This window comes from Thermobia domestica, chromosome 2, assembly GCF_964235325.1.
Source record: "Thermobia domestica chromosome 2, izTheDome1.hap1.1, whole genome shotgun sequence".
NCBI classification, from domain to species: domain Eukaryota; kingdom Metazoa; phylum Arthropoda; class Insecta; order Zygentoma; family Lepismatidae; genus Thermobia; species Thermobia domestica.
The window spans coordinates 179,541,012-179,558,918 of NC_137455.1; the positions used below are offsets into that span (position 1 = coordinate 179,541,012).

At 35.4% G+C, this 17,907-nt stretch overlaps 1 protein-coding gene across 2 annotated transcripts in view; it reads right to left on the reverse strand.

The window, feature by feature from the left end:
* Positions 1 to 17,363, reverse strand: part of LOC145677651 (uncharacterized) — a 36,217-nt gene extending 18,854 nt beyond the window's left edge. For both annotated transcript variants that reach the window (XR_014129923.1, XM_081748086.1), the window contains exons 1-2: positions 17,173 to 17,363; positions 7,578 to 7,637 (exon numbers count right to left, since the gene is read on the reverse strand). The gene's annotated coding sequence lies outside the window, so the exon portion shown is untranslated. The remainder of the gene's footprint in view (positions 1 to 7,577; positions 7,638 to 17,172) is intronic.
* Between the last annotated feature and the right edge of the window lie 544 nt (positions 17,364 to 17,907).

Sequence of the window (17,907 nt, forward strand, 5' to 3'; positions counted from 1 at the left end):
AAATCAAAATGACTCACAAAGTAACAGTAAAATTCGTTAATGTAAGCAAAAGAACATAAATCATAAATATATAAACAATTTACAAATATTTGCTAATAGACACTATAGTAGGGCGCAAAATTTCAAAGTCAGACGTAGAGTTGTAAAGGCCTGGAAAAAACCGGAATTTTTGGGTAAGAAAACAGTCTTTTTACCGTTTTTTCCCCGAGATTGAAAAAAACGGAAAAATTGGGAAAAATGAAAATTTTCGAATATTTTACTACATTATGCTTTTAAAACGAAAACTATTTTATAGTTAATAGTTTACAGTTAAGATCATTGAGTAGTTATGTTTCTTGTACTAGAATAAGGAAATTTTGTGGCAACAATTATATTTGCACCACTCCTTTAAAGTTAGCACCGTGATAGAATGGAATTATGGCTACAAAAGATACTAAAATATAATCCTAGTTAGATTAATTAACATAGACGCATTTAAATTGTCTTAAGTAATCTTACAAAGTTACCGTTTTATGGCAGGGAAGTGTTAAAAAAACAGGGCCAGAATCATGTTAGTTAATACGTTAAAATCATGTTAAATCCGTTAGTTAATACGTTAAAATAGTAGCATGTTAAAATCAAATACAGTGAAACCTGTCTTCAGCGGAATCGAGCGGGACTCGCAAAAATTTCCGTTAAAGACAGGTTTACGCTTAATGGAGATAGACCTTTCCGTTAAAAAATATATATGCTTATAACGGACATAATGAGAAAATATATTGATGTACGCAACTTGTTCAATTACAGTATTTTTTCCTTCTACGGATTAATTCCCAAAAAAACTTAAAATAAACACAAAATATGCTGTGCACACTTTCCTTTATTTTTCCCAATAGTGAAGCAGGATTTTTTGCATACATTGCCACTACTTTTCTGCGGTATACTTCAGGACACAGAAAAGCTTTCTCTGGAATTTTGAAAGTCCTCTGAACTCTTTCCTCCTTGTTTTCACGACACGTGATGGAGATATATAACTTCTGCTTTACGTCAATTCCGTTTTTCTAGAACTTTGTTTTGTCAGTTTTCTTCTCATTTTTGTTGGCTGTCGCTAGTTGCTACACAAGCGGAACAGAAGTATGCCTACAAAGAAGACTGATAGCTGACATGCTACGTAGGACTAGCGAAAAATTGTGGGAGCTGAATATGAGTAGTGATTGACGAAGGTCAACACTGCCCATAAAGATTTAACAAAAGAACGAAGTATTTATCGCAGACAGTATATGTTTACCCTCTTACAGGAAGTTTAAAAATTTTCTAAACGATGTAGTCTTAAACTCAGAATTTTCCGTTAAAGGTTTATTTTGCTTTCCGTTGTCCGCATAACACAGTTTCCGCTTAATGAAGGGACTTTTACATGTCTTTTACTCCAAAATCCATGGGACCATGAAATATTTCCCTTTAAGACAGTTTTCCGTTTAATAAAGGATCCGTTGAAGGCAGGTTTTACTGTATATATTTTATGGAGATACGTATGTTCATTGCGTGTAAAATTTCCAGAAATTTTGAATCAATTAAAAAATCTTTTGTTCGGAAATATTGGCAAAACCCGGAAAATATAATTTAAAAACTATTTCTTCGTCTAATGCTAATCTTATTTCCTGTAACGTGTCTGCAGCATATATACAACATATTTCGCTAGCAAGAAAAATACCTAAAGCAACAGCTTTTAATTTTACTTTTTTAGTTTTCTGATATCTGATAAGAATCCCTCTTTATTATCGAACAACTCAAAAAGAATTGATCTTCTTTACATATACACACATACACCGCACAAGTACGTAAATTTGAGCAGCGACAAATATATTAAAGAATTTAACATGTGAAACTTCCGTTTCTTATTATTAAAGACTAGCAGAATACCCGTTCTTCGCACGGGAAGAATACGTTTCATTTTGGGTATAAAGGGTACCAAAACTGTCACCAATGAACTTAGGGACCCCAAAAACTATGAATTCGACACTAGTATCAGTCATTTTCAAATACTTTTACATGCCACCTTTCCCCCTTTAGGAGTACTAATGGGGGCATGAAATGTGATTTAAAGGGCATCGGAAGTATTATTGTTCATTTCAGCGATCACAAAAACTATGGATTCGACACTAATATCGTTCATTTTTATATATCATATTTATATATCTCCCCGTCCCCAAGCTGCGGGGATGTATTTGGATTTAAACGCTATCGGAAATGTCACTACTCTTCTTCCCTTTAGGATAAGCATAACATTGAAAGTATACCGATAAAAATCTGTAAAATACTCTTTTGGCATACATTTTGAAATACTCCTAGAATACGCCCTTTAATGAAAGTGACATGATACAAACCCAACTAGAGGTCGGTACTATGTTCCAAATTTAATTTAAAACGAGACAACCTTTTCCCGAACCCGAAAAACTATGGCAGGGTTCCTATTGATCTGGAGAAATATATTTCCCTGACTTCTCCCTGACCTTTGGCAGGAAATTCCGTAAGTTTCATGACAGGTATCGGATGACGTTGAATAACGAATAAATAATGCTGAATAATTATATATGAGAACATTTATTCCATACCGACAAATAATAATCAATTGCACATACGTACATTCCACTTACCACTCATAAAAATCTGAGCAACGTCCCATACTGTGATCATTAATAGCTGGCTAAGCTGAAATTGGTGTACAATTAATGTTAAAAAAAATATATTTTACAAAATTTCCCTGACTTACCCTGATTTCCAGTCTTTTCCTTGTGTTTCCCTGACCTGCACTATTTTCCCTGAGTTTTCCCTGACCTGTAGGAACCCTGTATGGATTCGACACTAATCTTGATCATTTTCAACATTTTATTTTTCACCCCTTGTCACTTCCATACCGATGGGGGATAAATTGTATTTCAAGGGCATCAAGAATGTCATCTCAGTGCACGAAAACTATGGTAATATCGGCAGTTTCCGATCATTTTTACACCTCAACCACACCCCTACTGGTTCTATGGGTATCTTACCCTTTCAGTATATTTTCCCAGATTATAGTTCATAGGTGCAAAAAAGTTTACCCGAAATTACTCCAGGGTTTCCAGAGTTATGCTGGAACATACACACACTCAAATATTCCATTTTTATATGTGTAGATAGATTTTCTTCTTAATTTGATTTCTTATAATTTCAGTGATTTACGTAGTCATCACCAGATCAATTAAGAAGGATGGGTTTATGTTTTACATTAGCAGAAGGTAAATATGAAAACAAAATACAGTCTTTTGTCTTCGCTTTGACAAGGGCGTGGAAATAATACGCAATGATATTAAGAACACTTGAATATTGATAAGATGTTTAAACATTTGAATTCTTCAAAATTGACCTTAAAACTCCTACAAGTTTTCAAAAAACAGATTGGTTTGATTAGCTATATTCATTCAAATTTTCTTAACTTCTGTAAGAAATTGCGTTTTGAATACTTTTCTAGAAAGTGTTTTAGTTTCTTGTAGTTCAATATTGCTTTTAATACAGAAGTAGTTTGTGAATCTAATTCTGTATGTGGCAAAGGATGCAGAGATTTTTTAAGAAGCAGAACGTTCTTTTTTCTTTTTTAACTGTCTAGGATTTAAACATTATCAAGTTGCGATGAAGTATTTTATTTGAGTTAAAAAAAAAATCAACATTTACTCAAACTCAAATAAACTCAAACAAAAAAATCAACATCAAACTCACATGTCATAGCAACCACATCACACAGAAATTCCGAAGTTGGTCAAACTAGTCCGTGGTTACTGACGCCACGGAATGCGGGAAGCACACTTATACTTTCTATGTAGACATAATATTGTCTTATCGTCAGAAATAGTAATCTTATTCTATTAACGACTCTCAGTTTTACTTCTACCATACTAGCATAGATAAAGAACGCGTGTGCCTCCATGCAACGACTACCTTCTATTCTACAGAATATGTATTACGTTAGTGTCATAAAACATGTTATTCTTCCAATTTTCTGATTCTTGTAAAGTCTCAATTTCCTGCTTTGAGATGATTAGTGACTTCAAACTTACACTAGTATTATCAGTTGAATCCTTACGCTGACACTAACATGGCTAAAGCACCTTTCCTACCGCATGAGTCCTATTTGAACCCAAATATTTGCTGAAGTACTAGTGATCAACAAATACAGGCTGGTACTTCCTAGAGCGAAACAACATCAGTTGGCTATGCTTAGCGAAATTAATCCTCCCGCTTTTACTAGTTTAATAATAACACTTCAATCAAAAACACTTTCCAATCATTGCACAGACTGAAAAAGTACTACAGTAACTATAATACGCGTGAAAACAAGCCTGGCACTACTGTGAATATGTGATTCCAATGTCACTTAGCGTCAGTGACTTGCGGCTTGCCTGAACATTGCGAACCTACTGCGTGATATGAGTGCCTTGTTCCCAATCCGTTAATCCTTTTAATCTTCGTGATTTTATCTTTGTTTCGACGATGAGTAGAAGACTGTACTCAAAATGTATAAACTAGGAGTGCATCGTTTATCACTGAAAAGCAGTCGAGGTGGGAGGAATCTTATTTTATTTTGCCTGAATAGTTTGAATTTAGGAAGGGAAATAGCAGAAGAGATATTATTTGTTGTCTTATTCATTGACGGTAATTACATTAGAAAAGCAAATATTTGAACACATCCTCTTAGAAATGAAATGAATTTCATCTTAACTTCCTGAAAAAAAAAAAAATACCATAATATACCAAATACCAACCTTCATACATAATTTTATTGTAGCTATATATTTCTAACGAACTCCTTAGTTTCCTTGCTTTTCTAATAGTGTTTGTTGTCGAAACTGTAACGATCCGCTATCGGTCGTTATAGTTGATTTATGTTTGTCATACTTATGCAAATCACAAAGATACTGGTACAGTCCGCAGCAAAAAACCTGCAACATGAGCATGTTAAGTTTATTGTGAAACTACGCCCAACAGCGCAGAGAATCAACATAATGCTAAATAGCACGAATCACGCCAGGAGAAACCTCGGCGTCCTCAACTGCACACTTATTTCGGAGCAAAAGACTTCGTCGTTTCACAATCAACTTAGCATGCTCATGTTGCAAGGTTTTTTGCTGCGGACTGTACAATATACTTAATTTTGGAGTATCAGTAATTCATTCTATTATGATTGGTACCCTTATAATATATTTGCACCTTAGTCTGGTTAAGTTGAATTGTACTCAATTAATGCTTAAGTTTTATTTAAGTATGTTTATACCAGGATTGTAAAAAATCCAGTTTTATTACATTTTGTACATACATTTAAAGCCAAATTCCTACTTAAAATATCATTTAAGCATTCATGTTCTATTGTACACATGAAACTATGGAATTCCCTTGTGGAGAGGCGGGGTTCATCTCTGGTGGAGGTTCCTAGTACGATCCCAGCTCCCGCCAAGTGCGCTCTGTATGGACAAACCCCATTGCATGGGTTTTCTCGTAATTCTCCCATTTCTTTCCACTTTCGCCATGCTACTATTATCATTCATCTCATCATCACATTCTCCCTAACCCCCGGTGTATAATTGAGACACTGAGCTTAAAAATAACAAAAAATGTAAAAGGAATCCGTGACACCCCATTCGCGTTTCGTGAGGCACACTTTGCACCACTGACACTCGCGTATATTTGGATTTCTAGGAAAAGGGCTGTACACAATTTTCTAGAGTAACGAAGAGATGAATAATTTTATGTAGCACAGAGTAAGAATAAAATTTCCTTTTATACCCAGGATTCAAATCCCTGAGTCAGCCGTCCTGACTGAAGATTCTTTTAGTTACCCTCAAAATGCGCCAAGCAAATACTAGAATAGTCCAGAAGTTCAGGAGCCAGAGATAAAAAATGGCTTCATTGAATGGATGCTGTTTTTCTAAAAGAAATAAAGTATTTAATTTAAGAACTGAAATGTTGGAAATGGATTTTTCTCATTTTCAGTTGCCAATTTTCTTTCTTATAATAGATTTTACGACTAGAGGGTTTTTGTCACATACAATAATTTACTGTGATTCACATACTACACCAGATACGCAAGAAGAATTGGGTGTTTCACGATCTGATTGCCGTTAATGTTGAGAAAATAAAGGTACATCTTTAGTAATTTTCTTTTTTCAAGTGAAACGTTCTGGATTTGCTATTAACTGGCACTTGAGAAAATACATTTTATTATCTGTTTATATTAGTACGCAAGTACATACTACAAAAACAAAGGGAATGTAGTCACATTAATTTTTACTCCATACTAGCTGAAATGCCTGTTCTTTTCACAGGGATAATTAGGTTCGTGGAAAATATTTGACCTTCCTCTCACCCTTACGATACGCTTATCAATGAAAGTGTAGTAATAAAAACTGCATAGATATTAATTTTGAACCCCCTTCACCCTTAGGATACGCCCTTTAAGAAGAGTTCCACGATAAAATTCCAGCTTAAGGTAGATACAAACTATATTCAAAAATCCATTTCAAACTGTTTAAACATTTCCTCGTGAGGCGATCACAAACAAAAGCGTCATCGATTTAAATGTGAAGAAAGAAAATGTAGAAAACGTCCTCTTTCTTTCCTTAAAATTGAAATGTTTAAGAACAGCAAGTGATGTTATTTTTATACTGAATTTCATCTTCCTAACTTGACGTGGTCATGAGATACTATAATTTTGACTGATGTTTTGAATTCTCTCTACTTCCATTACGATGCTTTCCCTTCAATCAAAGTAACCCAATAAATGACTAACTCACTAATAATAGTAAACTACGTTTCAAAATTCATTTCAACTATGCAACTGTCTCTCTGTGATGTGATCACACACAATATGCAATATCGCTTTCAATGTGAACAAAGGAATTATGAAAAATCACTACCCTCCCTTTAAAACGAAAATTTTCAAAAACGTTGAAACACATGCACACTTATTTTTAATGAGGAGTTTATATATTGAGTTCCTTCTTCGTAACTTGGTGGGTTCGTGACATACTTTTTTTTTTTTTTTTTAATGAATTTTGAACCTTCTCTACTCCCTTCCCCTAGGATGTGCCCTTGAATGAAAGTAATATGATAAAGCCCATCTCAGAGTAGATACTAACTACTATATGTTCAAAAATCCATTTCAAACTGCCCATCTTTCTAACTTGAGAAGTTCCTGAGACACTTTATTTTTGACATAAATTTTAGATATCCTTCCTCCCTTAGGATACGCATTTCTATCAAAAGTGATACAATAAACATTCAGCTTACGATAGGTACGCAGTTACACTAAGAGACGGAGACACCAACTCTAATAAGAGGTTTAACAACACTTGTTCAACACTGAACAATATTTATCTATTTATACCAGTAAAACACATTTTACGTAGTGTTTTAATATAAACTAACTTTATATATATAATTTTAAAATTGTTAGAGTGTGACTCACTCCATTTTCACTATAAATCGTTGCTTAAGCTCTGACTTATGATTTAGTTTATACTTATAGAACCGACAAACAATTACGTCGTGCAAAAATACAATGGGCTTACCTTTGGCCGAAGTTATTTTATCAATGGATCACCTCGGTCAACTTGTATCCTTTTCATCACCTAAAATAGTAATATATATTTTACTGTTTTCAGAATAGACTGCAGTCTATCATCTAGATCTACAAATCAACTTACTAAGCACTTAGATAAAAGTTAATGTGTACCATCCACCGGATTCTAATTCAGTAATTCTACGTAATGCCTTATTTTTGATAGATTATTAACACACACACAGGTGAGTGAGATTTTTTTCAACAAAAATAACATTATAGCACACTGCTTCATTAGAAGGAAATAAAACCAAGCAAGATTCATAAGTAATAAAATAAAAGTATACACAATGCAGTAATGAAATATTATTTAAAAATATAATTCTAACCCCCATAGCAGAACATGCCGCGATCTGCGATGAGCACAGGAAATTGCCGCGCCTGTGCAGAAAAATTGCCAGAGGAGAAAAAAAAAAAAAAAAAAAAATAGCCAAGAGAAAAGTATGAAAACATGCCTGCTATGTGTAGATGTCTTAAATGGACGAACTACTCGCATAAATATAGTTTGAACTGTTTTTTTACGTCGCGTAAAGTGCATTTTTAAGAATCACAAGTGTTTCTTCTGCAGAAAACTTTTGCAGAATTCCTGCAGAGAACTTTTGACTTACAAAAGCTTATCGCAGAAAGACAAAGGAAGTTCTGCTATCGGGATTTTAACTAAAGAAATGTAATAGAAGTTATTTATTTTCAAAATAACTTTTTGAACAACTTATTCAAAAAATTAGTTGAAAAATACATATTGGTAATCGTACACTCTTCAAGAATACAGAAAACGATTGCCTATAAATTAATTTCATTCATATCATAAAAACAATACAATCACAAGTGATACATATCGCCGCTCAAAGACTGAGTGGCACCAATAATAACTTTAATTTCGAAACAGGTTCGCCGTAACAGCACGTTAAAATTGAAAGTATGTTTAAAATAGAACGAACGTGAAAATTTTCAGCTGATACCTATGGTCATATCCCTCTGGATTCCACAAAAATTTAACTCATCTACAGGTGGACACAGTCTCCTCACCTCCCTTAAGTATAGAATAATTGAACTATGTAAACTGTAAATATATAAACTGTACAGTAACCTGTAAATATATATGACGGATTTATAATATAATTTTTCATATTTCAGGTATAAACAATGGGTGATACAAGTAATTATACTACTGAATAACGTATCGTCACAAGTACTTGGGTTCACAAGATGCCCAGTGGAGGGAAAACGTTGGAACAAGTGCGCATAAATTTCCAGCTACGATTCGGATGATAGACCTTTCAAAGACAACACTCTTGGGTTGGGAACAGAAATTGTTTTCTACCGGCAATGTTAAGAATAAATCATGAAGTGGTAGACCATCAACAGGAGAGGAACAATTTAGAGAAGTAGCGGCGTCAATGGAAAGATCACCAATGAAGTTAACTCGCAAACGGTTCACGGAACTTGGTATACCCTAGTCAACTCTGCGCAAACACATAAAATACTACTTATAATTATACCCATATCGTCCGAAATTAGTTCAAGAATTATCTGACAACGATTTAAACCAAAGGAAAGAGGCATGTAATGCATTTCTTCAGGTGTTTTACACTTTCCCGAAACGTGGAAAAGTGATTTTCAGTAACGAATGTGCCATATACCGAAGCTCCCGAGCAAGAAATGTTTTTTGGTCAAAGGAAAACCCCTATTTTTTATGACGAGATTGACAATAACCCCTCCCATGTCATGATACGGACTGCTGTGGACCACAAACAAAGTTATGGTATGCAGTTTTTGATGGATCTTTAAAAAACATCGGTATCTTGATATGCTAAAAAACTAGCCCACTCCCTTATTGGAAACCTGAGAGATCAAGGGGGACATGTTAGTTTCAGCAAGATGGCGTGCCTCTTCATTTTGACACTTCAGTTCGAGAATATCTCAATGAAGTGTTTCCGGGACGCTGTGGATTGGCCGCAGATCCCCTACAATACGTTGCCAGCTCCATTTGACTGACCACATCAAAGCCCAGATTTAATGACTTGTGACAATTCGCTTTAGGGATTCATTTAGAATATTCTTGCAGCACAACGCTATGTTACGATTGATGAATTGAAACAAGCTGAGATTTGTTTTCTGACAGGTTACTCCAAAAATGCTGAGAAGAATGTCCTACTGAACTTGGCGACATATTATTTTGTGTTCGGAGCACGATGGAGCCCATACTGATGTGTTAAGACATTTAGATATTAAAGCATTACACATAAAATTCAAATAATAGTGTGTACATCTATAGTTATAATTAAAGTTTGCATGGTTTGAATATTTAATACTTAAAGGGGACGTGATGGAAGTTTGTGCCTACCATGTAGTAGGCATGACATGATCTTAATTAATACGCTCCACAGTTTGACGTAGAATGGCTGACATTTACAGGTCGAAGTTTGAAACATGATAGAAATAGAACAAATTAAAATTTTTGGTGGCTAATACCTAGGGAGATTCTTACGCCCTTCTAGATTCTATAAAATGATAACTCATAATCTATTCCACCTCGAGTTAAGCTGGAAAGCGGCGCAATTAACAAGTCAAAAATCGGAATCCGTTTCAAATGGTACGAATGGATAATTTTTCGCGGCCGGTATCTTGAGACATTCCTTAAAATTTAAGAGACAAGACGAGAATATCGTATTTCTCGCCTCGTCTCGTTTCGTGGGCAATACTATCTGTAAGCGAAAATACCCATCGTACATAGATGTCACATTATATCATTCAATGTAAAACTTGGGTCACATACCGTAGAGGTTCGAGTCAACGCAACACAAAATTTGAGTTTAGTTTGCCGTAATCGGCATGGATATATTACCTAAACAGTTGAACCAAGGCTTTTCCTTAGTTTAGTAAGAAAAATAGTACTTGCTTCAACGAAAGCGTATTTTTTAAGCGATATAGCTAATTATGAGACGCAAACTGATGTTTGTCGGATTGATTGTAAAGTAACCCTAATTCTGCACTTGTGAACTGTAATTAACGGTTTCAATTTCTCGAAGCTTTTAATAAATTCCCGTTTGAGAACAGAACGATCTTCAGCACATAAATTAAAAAGAACCCCTTGTGCAAAAAATGCGGCTGGCCACATTCGAGATTAATCGTGGGTAACTTCGCTAACGTGTAGCAATCGAGTCGAACCACAGATTGAATATTCAGTTTTGAGCACTGACATTTTCTTGTGGCTGGATCAGCGACTTTCATTTTTGCAATATGCAATACTGAAATTATTAGATTTTAATTCACGACACTAAAGTGCAGGATTATCCCCACGTACTTATTCTACCCTAGCTTCAACACATGCCCACCATCGCTGACGTCCCTGTTAGCTACGGTCGCACCTTCGCTCTATCGCGGAGCCATAAACTTTCCATGCCCTGACTCGGTCAGATAGTATTCGTGCTTTTCAGTAGCCACCTAGCATAAGTTGACTTGTGTCTTTTGCACTGAAACTTCTGCCATATGTTCAAACACAGTACTTATACACAAATCTTGGGAAAACTGTAAATCTTTAACGATTTCTTCTGGTGGTCCCGAGAGAAAACTAGTGAAAGAATCATAATTTTTCGAGTTAAGTGCCGGAGAGTAGGTCCAGAAATATGAAAAATAAGCTAAGTAAAATTTACAGGAAAGAAATGGTGAACTGGTTAATTTTCGTAAAATGCACGCTAATTTAACAAGTTTAATGTGATATTTTAAAATGTGAAAATCTGCGTGTTGTTGGTACTATTTTGAGTAGAGGTTTGCTGACGTCAGATATTAAGATGTAACGAGAAAATTAGTAACCCATATTCGAAGATGGCAGTTCCCTGAGACATTTCGATTTTGAGTTTTATAAGAACGTAGGCCTATGCTGATGAAGCAGACGAGTTATTACGTTTTGTGGAGCAGCACGGATTACTGATATTGAGCAGAAAGTGTGTGGCAAATGTAGGAAGGCACTGGAAATAAAGTTCCAAAGGCATTTCTTTCATTTCAATTCAGGCAGAGCATGTACCATCACCATCTCAGATATTGTTGAAACTTTTTTTTTATAGCAACTAGACATGTTTTTAAGAGACCCATATTTTTTTGTTTTGTCGAAAAAAAAAAAAAATCCCGCCAAGTAATGGGCCATCAAAGACGGGGAGTACAATTTATGAATTGTAGAAGACATGGAAAATGGTCAACTTCGGAGCCTCACCATTCGGCAATGGAGACAGGTAGAGTTATAATTCTTGTTGTGATATGTACATAGGGTTATAAATAAATTGTATTTTATTATAGTTTGGTTTGCGCATGCGTATCTTTTTGTACATAAATTAAAAAATGAACGTCAATTTATCTGAAAAGTCGAAGTTTGCGAATTCTTTTCGAGCACTTCCGGTTCGAATTTTAAAATTCTGTTTTCATGGTTGGTAAGACCTGGTTACCCGCTTTCCGAAAAAAAAAATTCTGTATCGCTTCTGTGTGCAACCGTTTTGTCGCAAAAAATTCGAGAAATTGTAAAATTTTCAATAATCGCCATTTTCTCGAAAACACCATCTTTTAAAATTCTGAAATTTTGTCAGATGGTTCAACTTTACATGAATAATAAACACACCAAATACCATTCTCGACCAATACTTCATGAATTAACTGCAGCCTTTTAAAGTTAGCGAAGTTTCGTTAACTTTGATGTCACAGTTATTAACAATGGGAACAATAAAAGTGCAATAATTTGATGATGTTTGTGGTTCACATTCATTAAATGAAGAATAAAAGGTTTTCTTGACTTTTTTTTTTCATTCATTATTTTGATCTAGAAGGCTCTTTGAAATAGTAAAATGAGCCTCCCCCTACTCCTCCGTTTTCTTAAACCGAAATAATCCGAGGTGGAAATTACGATTACGAAACACACAAATTTTAAGTTTACTTGAAATGGCCATCCAATAAATTCTGATGATCTACAAAAAGCCTGAACTATTACCTCAGTGATGATTTGGAATGCTCCAGACAAAGTTTCAATTAAGTGCGATCTCATTACAGTGATCGAAAAAGGACAAAAAGTTAAAAAAATCGAAACGTTTTCTTACGCGTTCCAAAGAAATTTACTGACTTTTTAAACAGAACAATCCCAACATAAGAATGGGTCACTCGGAATTTTACAGTATTTGACTAAAGTGGGTCAGTCCGCAACCTGCGAGGGAAGTGTGTATGTGTGTGTGTATTGTGCAAATTTTAAGTTAGCTGCTACTGCGTTGCTACAAATCAAAGGTGCAGCCTGTACTGAAGCTGTCATGGGTGACCTAATACCTTAGTAGTATGATCCGTAGAAAATGACAACTGTCTTCTTCAAGAATGTGATGAATGTCCTGGAATGGAAGGAATAAGTGTGGAGTCTTTAATTATTGATCTTGATGAAAATGAAAGTGTTACGTATGCCATATGGGAAAACAATCTCGTTAAAAAACTGTGCCACTTTCTGTTTTCGTATCGTACATTGCTTGTTTAACTGTAAGAATTGTAATTCATGACTACATCAAGAAAATCCAAAGAGAATTAATTGCTACCGAAAAGCACCGTATAAAATTTCAAGATACAAATTCTATTTTACTTCATGAGGACTTCGCTGAAAATTGGACTGTTATTCTGCAAAGTGAAATTCAGAGTTATCACCGGAATATGAAACAACTGACAGTTTTGTTGTAATAAACGACGACAAAACACACCATTCGGCTCATGTACTCATAGCCATAGACAAGATTCTAAAAATACTCGAGAAAAGCGAAAATATATTTAATAGAAAAAAGTGTTTGAATACGAGAAAATAAGTGTCTACAATTTCCCAAACCGTGTCAGTGATTTCTGATGGTCTGCATCCCACTTTAAAAATCGCTTTCAGATGTTCGAGATGCAGACAGGTCCGATAAAGCAGTGGTTTTACAGTAAAAACGGCCATGCAAGGGTCTCTGCGACGGTATTGAGGGGGGGGAGGTGTAAAGAATGTGGCAAGGCGGCATAACCTTAGGCAGATACACAGTATTAAAACCGCAGAAGAAAAAATGAAACGAAATCTTTAAGTTTTACGTCTCACGCTTATGCCGGTTAGGCTAAAGGAAACGGTGATTATGAGAAATGAATGAAATGGTGGAATGCAGAAAGTGGGAGGAAACGGGATAACCCCGAGAAAACCCACGAGCACGGTGTTTGTCCACCACAAAGCCCACACGGCGCGATCTGGGATCGAACCAGGGACCCCAAGCACCTGAGGTGAACGCTCTATCATTGAGCCACCGCGCCCCCACTAAAACCACAGAAGAATTCGTGAGTATAGTGCAAGTACAAACTCCGGGCATTACTCCCGTTTTGTTGCCTGGAACTGAATTCGACGACTTCCGGAAGAAAAAAAAGGGAAAGCATGCGACCGGTAACTGGTATTCAATGAAGTCATCTTTGGGTTTCGGAAAATGGCGAAGTTTTTATGACAGTAACGGGTCACCATGAACTAACTTCATGCTTCCCCCAAAATCGCACTTCTGCAATTCAAAGTGTAGATTTAAGAAATCTGCAAAAAGGAACTTTTGTTACATACATATATGTATGATAACCAGTGGTGCGTAGCAGAAATATTATGAACAAATCATGAATTACGTGAAGTTTAAGTGCTGTTTATGCTTCCACATGAACCTTCAGCATTTGTGACTATCGACAATGTGCTACATAGGGGCGGATCCAGGACGGACTTCCGGAAGGGGTAATACTGCTACTTAGAGTAACGAGCTCCAAACTCTGAGATCGGTTTTATTTATATATAAAATAAAAACGTTTCTTTCCCCTAGATCCACTATTGGACGAGTTGTGAGTGAGCCAACACCTCTTGGAGCACCTGCACGGTTACATGTTATTAGCGAAGACACCAATCAAGCAAATTGGTCCATGTAAAAAAAAAAAAAAAAAAAAAAAAAAAAAAAAAAAAAAAAAAGTGAAATTTTGTTTCCGAAGACCATTTTAAGTAAGTGAACTTGAAATTTGTGCGTTTCGTAATCGTAATTTCCACCTTAGATTATTTCGGTTTAAGAAAACGGAGGAGTAGGGGGAGGCTCATTTTACTATTTCAGAGAGCCTTTTAGATCAAAATAATGAAGAAAAAAAAAAGTCAAGAAAACCTTTTATTCTTCATTTAATGAATGTGAACCACAAACATCATCAAATCATTGCACTTTTATTGTTCCCAGTGTTACTAACTGTGACATCAAAGTTAACGAAACTTCGCTAACTTTAAAAGGCCGTAGTTAATTCATGAAGCATTGGTCGAGAATGGTATTTGGTGTGTTTATTATTCATGTGAAGTTGAACCATCTGACAAAATTTCAGAATTTTAAAAGACGGTGTTTTCGAGAAAATGGCGACCAAAAATGGCCATTTTTGAAAATTTTAGAAATTCACGAATTTTTTGCGACTAAACGGTTGTACACAGAAGCGATACAAAAATGTTTTCGGAAAGCGGGTAGCTAGGTCTTACCAACCGCGAAAACAGAATTTTAAAATTCGAACCGGAAGTGCTCGAAAAAAATTCGCAAACTTCGACTTTTCAGATAAATTGACGTTCATTTGTTAATTTATGTACAAAAAGATACGCATGCGCAAACCAAACTATAATAAAATATAGTTTATTTATATCCCTATGTACATACCACAACAAGAATTATAACTCTACTAACTCTACTTGTCTCCATAGCTGAATGGTGAGGCTCCGAAGTTGACCATTTTCCATGTCTTCTACAATTCATAAATTGTACTCCCCATCTTTGATGGCTCATTACCTGGCGGGAAATTGTTTTTCGAAAAAACAAAAAAATATGGGTCTCTTAAAAACATGTCTAGTTGCTATAAACAAAGTTTCAACAATATCTGAGATGGTGATGGTACAATTTTATATTTTTTTGCCTGTGTTCAAATGGAAGGCACCCAAAGTTCCCTGAAGGCAGTGTCAGAATTGTACAAACCGCATAGGTAAGGCCTAAGTAATCGCAGTGATTAAGTTAAAAAAACGAAACTAACATAACGTGGTGTTTTCGCAGCATCCTACTTTACGCGCCTGCTCCCTTTGGATACATCCCCTCACTATCGCTCGGTCCCCTTGCTGTATTCCTGCCCTGACTCGGTTAAATATGATTCGTGCTATATCGCTGGACCAATTTGAAAATCGAAAAAAAAAAAAAAAAAGTACGAAAATGTACTGCATTCGGTTATACTTGGTTAGATTACATTAAATTATGGGGTTATGTTTAGCAGAAGGGGTCCAGAAGCACCTAACCACAAAATTTACAGGAGAAATGAATGATGCATGTAGTTAGACGTAACATAACGTACGGAAAATTAACCTAACCTAAGCTACCCTGAACTAATTTAATATAAGCAAAAATAAAGGAAATTCTATCATTTTTTGGAAAGTTATGCTGGACCCCTACACTAACATAATCTAACATAAACCTAACCTAAATTAAACTAACCCAAAGTCACCTAAACTAAGCTAATGTGAACAGAAATTACCGAAATCGTAGCATTTTTAGAAACAATTGCCGAACCCCTTCTGCTAAACATTAGCCAAATTACGTTACATTAGACGTTTAGTATTTCTATGAGAATCCATAGTATAGGTAGTAGTAGGAACGGTTTAGAAGCCCCGCAGTGGTTGGTTGGGTCCTGTTCTCGACATGAAATGGGCAAATTAAAGACCTGCCCAAATTTTTCTGTACATTTTACAATGTATAGATCCGTATAGTAAAACAAGTGTACCTCTTCGCGAAATAGTCCATCCGCCTCCACATGGGGCGCCGCTTACATCAAAAACTACCACTTTCTTGACTTTTACTATTCCCTCACCTGACTTTCACTCATTCTTCTTCACAAACCTACATAAATTCTTCAACTGACCCGGTAAATTTCCTAAAATTGGTCCGGCGATATAGCACTTAACCCTTCGTGCTTTTTAGTGCCCATCTAGGCCAGGTTAGTTTATGGTTTTCACACTAAGGGTATCTTTTAGTTTCTCTCCCAATTTTAAAGATTTTCAGTACTACTTAAATCCCACAATATAGCTGAGCGAGCGAAGGAGGTTAGAACCTCCGCAGGGCTCGCTGTTTTTTACCTTTATCATAATTTAGACAAAAACAAGTTATTCGGTTCTGGAGCCATGAAACGAGCTCACACTAGTTTTTATAGCATATATCCAGAAGCAGCACTTACACGTAAAAGTGCGAAGTCTTCTTAAAGTGAATTCTTGAGAAACACTTCCTAAGTTAGTGACTGCATTTCCCGGTAAATGATAAAAGTTTAACGCTTTTAAGCCTAAAAACACTGGACTTACTCTGCAACATAAAGGCCTTTTTCGATAATCTTTCTAGTGGTGACCTGAACTTAACCTGCACGCAAAATTATGTACGTCAAGATAAAATAAATGTCATTCAAAACTTGCATCCAAGTGGAAGCGGAAATATTGTTTACTGTATTGTAAGCTAGATTTGTAAACAAAGCATAACATTTAGTAGACTTACTCTGGAATTTAAAGCATATCCTCCAGATTTGAATTATTGGGTGGATTATACTATAACAATCACTAAAAACAATGTTACTAAATGTATTGTAAATATATTTTTTATCACAACTCTTAGGAAATCTACCCATCCACACCAAATCATCACTAACCAACAAACACCCGCACACACTGTTGCCAACAAGAGGCGTGAAAAAGCAACTAAATGACATGTAGAATATAGCTATGGCTAAACTCTTTTAAGATTATTGTAAGCTTTATAGCGAACAATATCTAACAAAACAAGCAGAAATTTCGTATTTTTATTGTACACATCCAAAGAACACTGTAATATTCTTCCTGGCATTCTCAAATCAAACACTTTTACTAAAAGTACGCCCTAACCAAAAATACTCTCGGAACACTAATATGCAATTTAACTACGCTACGCGCATTATAATTAACTATTGGAATTTGGAAGGCGGAATATTCGAAATTACTATTTGTCTTTACACCGTACCATTTAAGGGAGAACAATTCAAGTAGATATGTGGAGTACGAACATAAATAGTCCTAAACATTTTCCTACTGCAAACAGAAGGAACTCATATTTTATTTTATTTTTATTTCTATTTTAAAGGAAGTTTTATTTTATAACAATGTTTAATTGTAACAACTACTAAGAACAAATGGCAAGAAATGAGTCGAATTGGCCAAAATTTTACTAAATAGATAAGCTATATTTTTACTAGCAAAT